This window comes from Sceloporus occidentalis, unplaced genomic scaffold, assembly GCF_023333645.1.
Source record: "Sceloporus occidentalis isolate IW3139 unplaced genomic scaffold, rSceOcc1.0.p SCAF_3, whole genome shotgun sequence".
NCBI lineage: Eukaryota > Metazoa > Chordata > Lepidosauria > Squamata > Phrynosomatidae > Sceloporus > Sceloporus occidentalis.
In genome coordinates, this window is record NW_028316983.1 from 217,898,992 (window position 1) to 217,908,813 (window position 9,822).

At 46.2% G+C, this 9,822-nt stretch overlaps 1 protein-coding gene across 6 annotated transcripts in view; it reads right to left on the minus strand.

Annotated features, from left to right (window-relative positions):
- Positions 1-9,822, minus strand: part of LOC149317492 (RNA-binding protein 12B-B-like) — a 45,817-nt gene that overhangs the window by 3,991 nt on the left and 32,004 nt on the right. Inside the window, exon 1 of one of the 6 annotated variants that reach the window (XM_089517616.1) lies at positions 6,749-6,784. The exons of 1 other annotated variant lie outside the window; for it this stretch is intronic. The gene's annotated coding sequence lies outside the window, so the exon portion shown is untranslated. 4 more of the 6 variants (XM_089517619.1, XM_089517618.1, XM_089517613.1 and 1 more) reach the window with 4 other exon arrangements.

Sequence of the window (9,822 nt, forward strand, 5' to 3'; positions counted from 1 at the left end):
GCTGGATGAGGTGAAGCGCTGAGGCAACACCCACCAGTGGAAGAGATTGCCAGTCCAATACCTTCAGAATGGCAGAAATTGTACCTCACCTATCAAGGGCTTGGAGGCAAGCTCACAGGAGTCCATTGCCTACGCCAGGTGTCTGGCTGGAAAGAGATCCAGTGGGGCATGGAGTAACAGAGATGACCTGGAATAGGAAGAACCACCACTACTGGCTCCTTATTTATTTATTTCATTTATATGCTGCCTTTCTCCCCAAAGGGACCCAAGGTGGCTCACAGGTTTAAAAACATTACAATAAAAATTTAAAACAGTTAATAATATAAACAATATAAAATTACATTAAAAATATAAGTTAAAAGTCAATACATATGTTTACTATAAAAATCCCTGTGGCATGCTTGTATTTTAAATGCTGGCTTAAATAAAAACGTCTTGGCCTGCTGTCAAAAGGCAAGCAGGGAGAGGGCCAATCTAGCCTCCTGTGGAAAGGAGTGCCAGAGGGTGAGAGCAGCCACTGAGAAGGCTCTCTCTCTCTCTCTCTCTCTCTCTCTCTCTCTCTCTCTCTCTCTCTCGTGTCCTCACCAAGTGAGCCTGGGATGGTGGTGGGACCGAGAGAAAGCCTTCCCCCCAAAACGGACCTTTTCAAAAGAGTGCGAGAAACTAAGTGCTGTGTTTAAGAGCTGCCTAACCAATGGAAAACACAACTTCCAAAGGAATCTGATTCTATGGGAAGAAAACCTGTGAGTAATTGATGAATAAAAGAATTGAGAGGAAATACAGTAAACCCATGGTGGGAAAATTGTGATAATTTAAATAATAATCCATGGGGAAGATGGGTGGAATAACCCCAATTAAAAGTGAATAAGTCAGTTAAGAAGGGAGTAAAACTGAAAAAGAGTATTAGATTTTAATTATTCAAAGTAAACAGAAATGTTAATGTTGTTTACCTTAATATACAGCCATAACATGACATCTTCTCACAAGGCATTCTGAGAGGAAGTGAACTTAAAGTGAACTTTGGACATTCTACTCTCCCTTCCTGGAATCCAGAGACAGACATGAGCAAGAATTGGAGTGAACTGTGTTAAACAGTGCCACCTCAAAAGCAAAAGGATTCATTACATCCTTTAAAACAAATAGCTGAAAATTGTTGTTGCATTGCTAAATATCAGGGTGTTTTTTAAAAAAGCATTAAAAAGTTGGATAAAACCACAGTCATGACAAGCAGAGGAGGAGGAAGAACATTGGTGGACCAATCTGCAAGGATGTTGTCCAAATCACTGAACCGGTGGAAGCATTTAAAGAAATGAAAAGAGAGTTTTACTCTAATTTGAAGGATATAGGAAATCCTTTAGAAATATTTACCAGAGGCCTGAATCATTTGAAACAAAAGCTTGAGAAACTGGAGAAGATGACTGAAAAGAAGAAAGGGAAGTTTGATTAGATGTTATCTCTCTAGATCTGGGGGGAGGGAGGGAAAAATGTATAAAAGTAAGAGGGCTACCTGAAAAACATAATGAAGACGTATGTACAATAATGATTTAATCATTGCCTAGTTATCTGTATATTCCAGTTGAAAATCTCATTCGAGATACAAAAAATTTAATATTGATGACAAGGAAATAAATGCTTTTTGAAGATGTTCCCCCAAGAATTTTGAAGGGGGAGAAGAAAAAGAATATACCTTCTTGACAGATAGAGCAATGGATATTGCATTGAATTGAGACAAACCAGAAGATGTATCACTTTTGTTTAGATGAAGAAGAATTAGGTTGAGTGGTGTGCAGAAAGCAAGGGAGTTTTTGAAGAAATATAAAAAGAATATCAAGAAGGAGGAAGATGTAATTCCCAAAGAAGCAAAAGTTTGGGCAGAATCAAATGATGATGGTGGCCCTGAAGGGTTAGGTGAGGAAAAGGGCATTATCTCAGAAACAGTAAGACTGCAGATGGAAAACACCAGAATGTGTCTGGTACACATTCCCTGCAAAAGAAGACAGACATTACTTGAAGAAATTAAGATATGATGTCATTTGCTTGCAAGCGATATGTATCCATCAAAAAGATGAAATACTTTTGAAAAATCCTAAACTAGGTATTTCAACACTCTCGGGGGGGGGGGGGGGGAGAAAGGGGTTGTAATCTATGTAAATTACAGATATACAGCACAACTGATTTTTCAAGATGAACAAAGTCAGTATACAAAAGCTGAAACTCAGATTGATGGATTGAAGGATTTGTTGATAATAGAAAATAACCAATGTAGATTGAAAACAAAGAGAGGAGCTGAAGGAGATGTATTAAATAAGCTTTTTAAACAGACAATTAAATAAAAAATTTTAAATGGGTATAAAAATGCAACAGTTTTAAACAACTAGATCAGAGTTTGAAGTCCAACCATGTACTGATGATGTACTGTATCCTGGAAACCATGCCCTATGAGGATTGACTTAGGGAGCTGGGTAGGTTTAGCCTGGAGAAGAGAAGGTTAAGAGGTCAAATGATAGCCCTGTTGAAGTATTTGAAGGGATGTCATGTTGAAGATGAAGCAAGCCTGTTTGCTGCTGCTCCAGATACTAACCAGGCCGTCTTGGTGTTGGCGGTGGCGGGTGTGGCCAGATCTGTCCGAGACAGGATCTCTCCCAGGTGCATGGGGGGGCTTTGGGTGGTTGCCTGGCTAGCGGCTGCTGAGGTGGGTCTGCTGTCAGGGGAGGTTGGGGCACTCCTGACTGTGTGTGGGGGGGTGTAGTGGCCCCCCTGGGCCAGGCTGCATAAGGACTCGCTCTGGTGGCAGTGTGAGGGGCAGCCGCCCCCCTGCTGAAGCTGCCGGCAGGTGCCGGCATAGCCGCAGCAGTCACCACTATGCTGCAGCAATTCAAAATGGCTACCCCATCCAGGCATTCAAGATTGCGGACCCCCTGCACATGATCAGGGAGTCCCCCCCCCCGTGGCCTTCAAAATGGCGCCTGCCATCAGCCCAGGCAAGATGGCGCCTGCCGTCCACGTGGTCGGGGAGGCGCGCACCGCCTTGGGACTTGAGCCGGCGCGCTGCCTCAGCATAGCCCTGAGGTCAGTCTGCAACCACATGGGTTGCGAAGAAGCAGCGGCCCTCCTGGAGGCCCCATAGGTCTAGGGCTCTGGGGCGCACCTGGGAGGGGGGGAGAGGCTCTGCATGCGGGGCGGCTCAGACTGCAGTGGCTGAGCGGGGGCCCTGTCTTGGTTGGCCTGGCCCTGTGAGTCTCCAAGGCCATCAGCAAGGAGAGCATAACAATGGTCTCCTGGGTCTCCCCCCTCCAGTGTGGTCACAGGGCTCCAGGGGCCCTCTGGATCCTTCCACCCTCCTTGGAGAGTCCCCCGGTGGTCATAGACATGGGGGACCTCCCGAGCCAGGAAGGCTCTAAGAGCGGCAGCCCACTTCGGTGGGAGATGAGATCCTGCCTGGGGAGAGGGAGAAGGGGCCCCAGCACTCACGGCAGCTGGAGGGGCCCGTGTGGAATCATCTTGGTGCGCCTCGCCGGACTCCAACCCAAGATGGGCCGGGCAGGGGCGCAGAGCCTTGGCAGCTGAGAGGGAAGATCCCTCCTCTGGCCGAGCTCCCTTGGGCTCCTCCAACCCCGGTTGAGAAGCCAGCTGTGCATCCGCTAGAGTCGGAGCGAGTGGCAGGGGCGAGGAGCCCTGAGCTGCAGAAGGTTTCTTCATGGCGAAAAAGGGGAATCCCAAAGGAATTTTTTTTTAAAAAAAAAGTTGAAGTTGTTCTGAGGAACGAAGAAAGTCCACGTCCTGCTAGGAGCAAGGCAGGGAAAAAAACTGGACTTCCTGGGTCGCCCCTCCCATGAGGGGTCAGGGGGTCCTTTTGTTATTATCATTATGTCCCTGCCTCTAGGAGCTCATGGGAGGAGCAACCCAATTCTAAGGAGGATTGAACCTTCTCCGCTGGGAAACAATGTCTGACAGTAAGAGCTGTTCAATAGTGGAGCACACTCCCATGGTGCGGTGGAGTCTCCTTCTTTGGAGGTGTGTAAACAGAAGCTGGATGGCTATCTGTCAGTGGTGCTTTGATTATGTGTTCCTGCATGGCAGAGGGTTGAACTGGACAGCTCTTATGGTCTCTTCCAACTCTATGATTCTATTATTTAACTGCTAAAATGTATAAAAATGTTGTTGACATCTGAAACAGAAGAGGAACATATAAAAATGTATGGTTAAAATGGGGCTCAAAATAGTAGCTCTCCAATTCAGATGAAGCAATGAGAAAAGATGTGAAGAAAGAATTTGAAGTTTTCATTGTTTTATAGCCTAAGAGAGATTTTTTATAAAATGAAGTATAGATGGCATAGGTTATCTAAAATATATACAAACATCTCAAATGCGGGAGATGTAATGAGGTGGCCTTTTTCATATGCAGTGGAGCTGTGATGAAACAAAGAAATATTGCACTCGGATTCACTGTGTGGTGGAAGATAATTTGAAAGTGAAGATACAGTAAGCCAGTTATTCTTACTGGAGAACCAAATTGAGAAGTATTAAAGGACATTACTGCAAGAACAATATATGCTGAAATCTGGAAAACTACTGCTATTCCTACACAAAGAGACTGGGTGATGAAGGCAACTGAATTGGCCGATGCACAAATTGGCAATGTTGATCAAAGAGAAAACTTTGAATAATTTAAAGAAATTGTTAAAATTGTATTGTTTATTTGTACTTAAATTTGGGATATGAACCAATTAAAAGCTTTATTAAATAAGTGAAGTTTTGTATATTCTGAACACATAAATATAATATCATACGAGGGAAGTATAAGTGGTATATATCCATTGAGAGCCATCATGGTGTAGGGGTTTGAGCGTTGGGCCACAACCCTGGAGACCAGGATTCGATGCCCCACTCATCCATGGAAAAGCACTGAGTGATCCTGGGCAGCCACATGCTCTCAGCCCCAGAAAAACCTCATGACTTGTCGCATTAGGGTCACCCCAAGTCAGAAACAACTTGAAGGCATACAATAAATGTATCCATTAGTTAGGCAGGGGAAGGCAGTAATAGTTTTAGTTCAGTAGCTTCAGTTTATGGTAATTGTTAGCGTTTGTTTGGTTTGTTTTTCTTCGTATGTTTTAGTTGCATAAAAAATGTTTCTGTTTACTAAAAGCTTTTCCCAATAAACAAATCCCAAAAGCAGAAATCCAAGGAAAATGTACTGATAATGTTCATTTCAGTTCTCTCACAAACGTTTGTCATTAAGCCATGAATTCGGAAGAATACAACATAATCTTACAACACCTCTGTAGCTTAGAACAAGGACATGCCACAAAACCAAGTACACAACGTACTACAAAACTGAGAAAAGATTTAAGGAATGAGTAAAAGAGACCACAATAAAACAGTGCGGCTGAATGCTATGCAAGTTCACCTAGAAGTAAGTCCCACTGAGTTCACTGGAGCTTATCGAAATCAACTGCCCTCTAATACTTCACAAAGGCCTATTTCAGCTTAAATCTTCTACTAACAGAAGATTACTACAAGAACAGAAGCCACCTGCGGCTGATGAACAAGACCCAAAAAGCCAAAGACTGTGAGCCTTGCCACGTCAAATGCTTGTTGTACAATGCCAGTCTGGATCTCTTTCTCGCCTAGTTTGACATGTCTGATCCATTGGTTTTCAAGGAGTTCAATCTACATCGCAGAGAAGTCATTGGCAACATTTCCAGTGATCTTAAGAGAGATGTCCAAGGACTGGTTACTCACAAACTCAATGCAGCAGCAATGTTACGCTATACAAAAGTATGGCAACAAATGCGACAGAACTAGCTATTCCGAATGCTCCTGGCCACCAGAGATTTCCCACAAACACCAATGATCAAAGCACACCATTCAGCATGGAAGAAATGTTTGCTCTTCCTTGCTGAAAAAGCTGTCATGTCTTTGGTTCAAATTGTTACCTGCAAGCAGCTAAATCCACAGCTGACAGACAAAGCCAAGCGTTAGTGTCCTTGCCAGACCAAAACCACTGAGAGGCCATATTAGCAGTTTCTTAAGAGAGATGCAACTTCAAACGAGACGTTTAGGCTGAGACCTGAAAGCGATGGACTTGGAGACAGACCTCCTTCAGTTCAGGGGGCTTCCTTGTGAGGAGAGAGAAAGGCTCTTGGGAGCCTTGAGGAAGAAGGGCTGCGGAGGGAATGAAGCTACGAATTCTGCCTCTTCTTTTACCCAGCTCTTTCTGCCGAGGATTGATGGCGCTGGAAAGCAGGAGAATCCTATGATTACAGTAAGACATCCCCAGAAGAGTTCCTCCCGTTAAGGGACGCTTGCCAGCCCTTCAGCCCTGAATCCTCCTCGGAAAGAGGCCCCTGTTCCGAGGGGCGAAGGGCCCATTCCATCCCCTGGAATCCCCGGGCTCCGTTCCTCCTAAAGCGGGGCCTCCTCTGCTCCTTTCCCACGAAGGCAGGGGTCCTTGGGTCCAGAGCGGAGCAGAGACCTCTTCCTTCCCAGCGAAGGGCTCCAGGAGCAGGGAAGCCTCGCTGGTGGAACCCGAAGAGATGCTCGGCCTCAGTCCCGCCTCCTCTTCCTGGGCAGCTCCCCCGAAGAGTCCCGCTTCCACGATCCAGGCGCCCAAGGGCCCTCCTCCTCCTCCTCCTCCTCCTCGGACCAAGCCTGGCTCACGCCCGCGGGACCCGCCCAGCCTCCCTCCCGAAGGAGCCCCGGCCGCACTCCTCCGGCCGCCCTCGCCAGCCTCCCCCAGACTAACCGGGCCTGCAGCTCGCGAGCCCCGAGGTTCCGCCAGCGTTTCTGCTCAGCCGGCGGGGAACAAGATGGCCGCCGCGCTCCACTCTATGGGCCTCGTCTCCCGCGAGACAGGCATAACGAGAGCCCCCCTCACGCTCCTAGAGGCCGCGCGTGCGCACAAGCACCGCTCCGTCCTCCAGGAAGCACCAGGAGAAGGCGGAGATAAACCGGAAGCTCACTGCCTCGGAGATCAATCTGCTGTGGCTCCGGGTACAATGGGGCGCATGCGCAAAGGGAGGGAGGAAGGGAGAAGGAAAATGCTTGACAGAGAAAGGGTGGCAGTTCGTTGGCTCTTTTCATAGAATCAGTGTTGGAAGAGACCGCAAAGGGGCATCCAGTCCAACCCCATTCTGCCATGCAGGAACTCTCCATCAAAGCATCCCCAGCAGATGGCCATCCAGCCTCTGCTTAAAGACCTCCAAGGAAGGAGACTCCACTACGCTCCCAGGGAGTTTGTTCCACTGTTGAACAGCCCTTACTGTCAGGAAGTTCCTCCTAATGTTGAGGTGGAATCTCTTTTCCTGTAGCTTGCATCCATTGCTTCGGGTCCTAGCCTCTGGAGCAGCAGAAAACAAGCTTGCTCTTTGCTCAATATGACATCCCTTCAAATATTTAAACAGGGCTATCATATCACCTCTTAACCTGAGAGGGACAGCCACCTGCAATGGCCACAGAACGATTAAGCAGCTTAATGATTACAACATGGCCAAGCAATCCAAACTAGAGATAGGAGGAACAATGGGGATTGTGAAAGATTAACCAGAACTGTGGAAACTTGCCAGGAAGGCAGGAAGACAGGAATGAGCCAATAAACTGGTTCTGGGGAATTATTAAGAAATGTTAAAAACTAACCCAAAAAGAGATGTTGCTTAAAGCTATGCTTGCATTTTTGGAATGTATAAAAGGGTTGAAGAAAGACAATTGTGTGTGACAGTCTTGAAAATTGCCATATAGGCGGCTGTCACCCCGTACGGAAAATAAAGGTGTGCTTATTTTGGACCACAGTTCAGACTCTTGACTCTCTTTGTTGCTGGGTTCTCCAAGGACCCTTCTGGCATAGGTTGGGAGGGCTTGCTACCCTCCCCCTTCAAACCTTCTCTTCTCCAGGCTAAACATCCCCAGCTGCATAAGTCGTTCCTGATAGGACATGGTTTCCAGACCCTTCACCATTTTTGTCACCCACCTTTGAGGTCTCTCAGCCCTGCATCTCCTGAGGAATCCACCTCAGGGCCTTTCTCTTTCTTTGGTTTCCACCCTTGACAACCCTCGTCTCATCTACATACATCGGCATCTGTTTGGCCTTTTAAGCTTATTATTTATTTAATCACTTTGTAGGCCGCCTTTCTCCCAGGAGGGGCCCAAGGTGGCTCACAGATAAAACATTTTTAAACATCTCAGTAAAACTCACAAAGAATTAAAATCATCTGCAGCAATGTAAAAGGACCCAAAACAGACAAAAGTTAAAAGCACAACTAAACCCACTTTTGAACTGATTTGTGTTTTTAACTGATGCATTTTAACTGATGTTGTTTGTCTGTTGCTCCCAGCCTCAGTCCGTGGGGAGAGTGGGTAAGAAACAAATATTATTATTACAGCCACACATTGTTCTTTGCAACTGTTTTGAAGATGAAACAGAACATGTGGGTGCCAAACCCTTGGCTCTTCCACGCTGTGATTTTGTTTGTTTTGCATGGAGAGCGTTTATAGTGAGTATAATAATAATAACAACAATGTAAAGTCAAGGGGTCTCATGTCTGGAATCCATACTTTTTGGTGGTTTCTTGGGCCTTGTTCTGGAGGAGTTTATTCCTGACGTTTCACCAGCATCCATGGCTGGCATCTTCAGAGGTTGCTGGCATATATACTGTGTGATCCTTGACTGAGAGCATGCGATTTACATGTTGGTCTGTTGCTGAATGGCAAGACCTCAGGGTGGGAGGATATGCAAGGAGGATTTGTATCTAATGCTGGTGAAACGTCAGGAATAAACTCTTCCAGAATATGGCCACATTGCCTGAAAAACCCACAAGAAACGTCACTTGCTTGTCTTTGATGGACTGGACCTAAAAGAGAAGTGACTATCCTTGAGAGACAAGGTGACATGATAACTATCATTAAATAGCTGAAGGGATGGCATGTAGAAGATGGAGCAAGTTTGTTTTCTGCTGCTCCAGAGATTAAAGCACAAACCAATGGATTAAAATGACAAGAAAACATATTCCACCTAAACATTTGGAAGAACATTGTTTTTTACTATAAGAGCCGTTCAGCCGCGGAACAGACGGCCTCAGAAGGTGACGGACTCTCCTTCAGAGGACAAGGCACCGCAAAATGCAGGACCATCCAGAAAAATGTAGGACGTGACGAAACAAAAGCTAAAACCGTTTAAAGATGTCCGTTCATGCTTCTTAGTCATGCTGAAAACGGAGGACATTCTGAAATTCCTCCCGGACCTTCCAGAAAAATGTAGGACGTTGCCCTACAAAAGCTAAAAACACATAAATTCATAGTCTTTTGTTGTTTTTTGGGGCTCTGTGGCCATGATCTAGAAGAGTTTATTCCTGATATCTCGCCTGCATCTGTGGCTGGCATCTTCAGAGAGAAACATAACATACATTCATGCTTCTTGGGTCCAAAACACACTGCAAAAATAACCCAGTTTGAGACCGCTTGAACTGCCCTGGCTCAGTGCTAGGGAATTCTGGGAACTGTAGTTTCGTGAGACGTTTGTCCTCCTCTGTCAGAGAGAAGTCCAGCGCCGTGATAAACGATAATAAACAGGGTTCCCAAGCCAGGGCACACTTAAAGCGGCCTCAGAGTAGATTTATTTCTGCAGTGTGGCCCAAAACACGCCGCAGAAATAACCCAGTTAGAGATGGCTTTAACTGCGCCTGGCTCAGCGCTAGGGAATCCTGGGAAATCTCTCTGAAACGCCTCTTCTGGACCGAAGGTGGGACTGGCATGGAGGGCATGTCCTGGGGAAGGAGGACGCAGTTCCAAGGAGGGCACTGGACTGGCTCCTCATCCCCTGCTCTG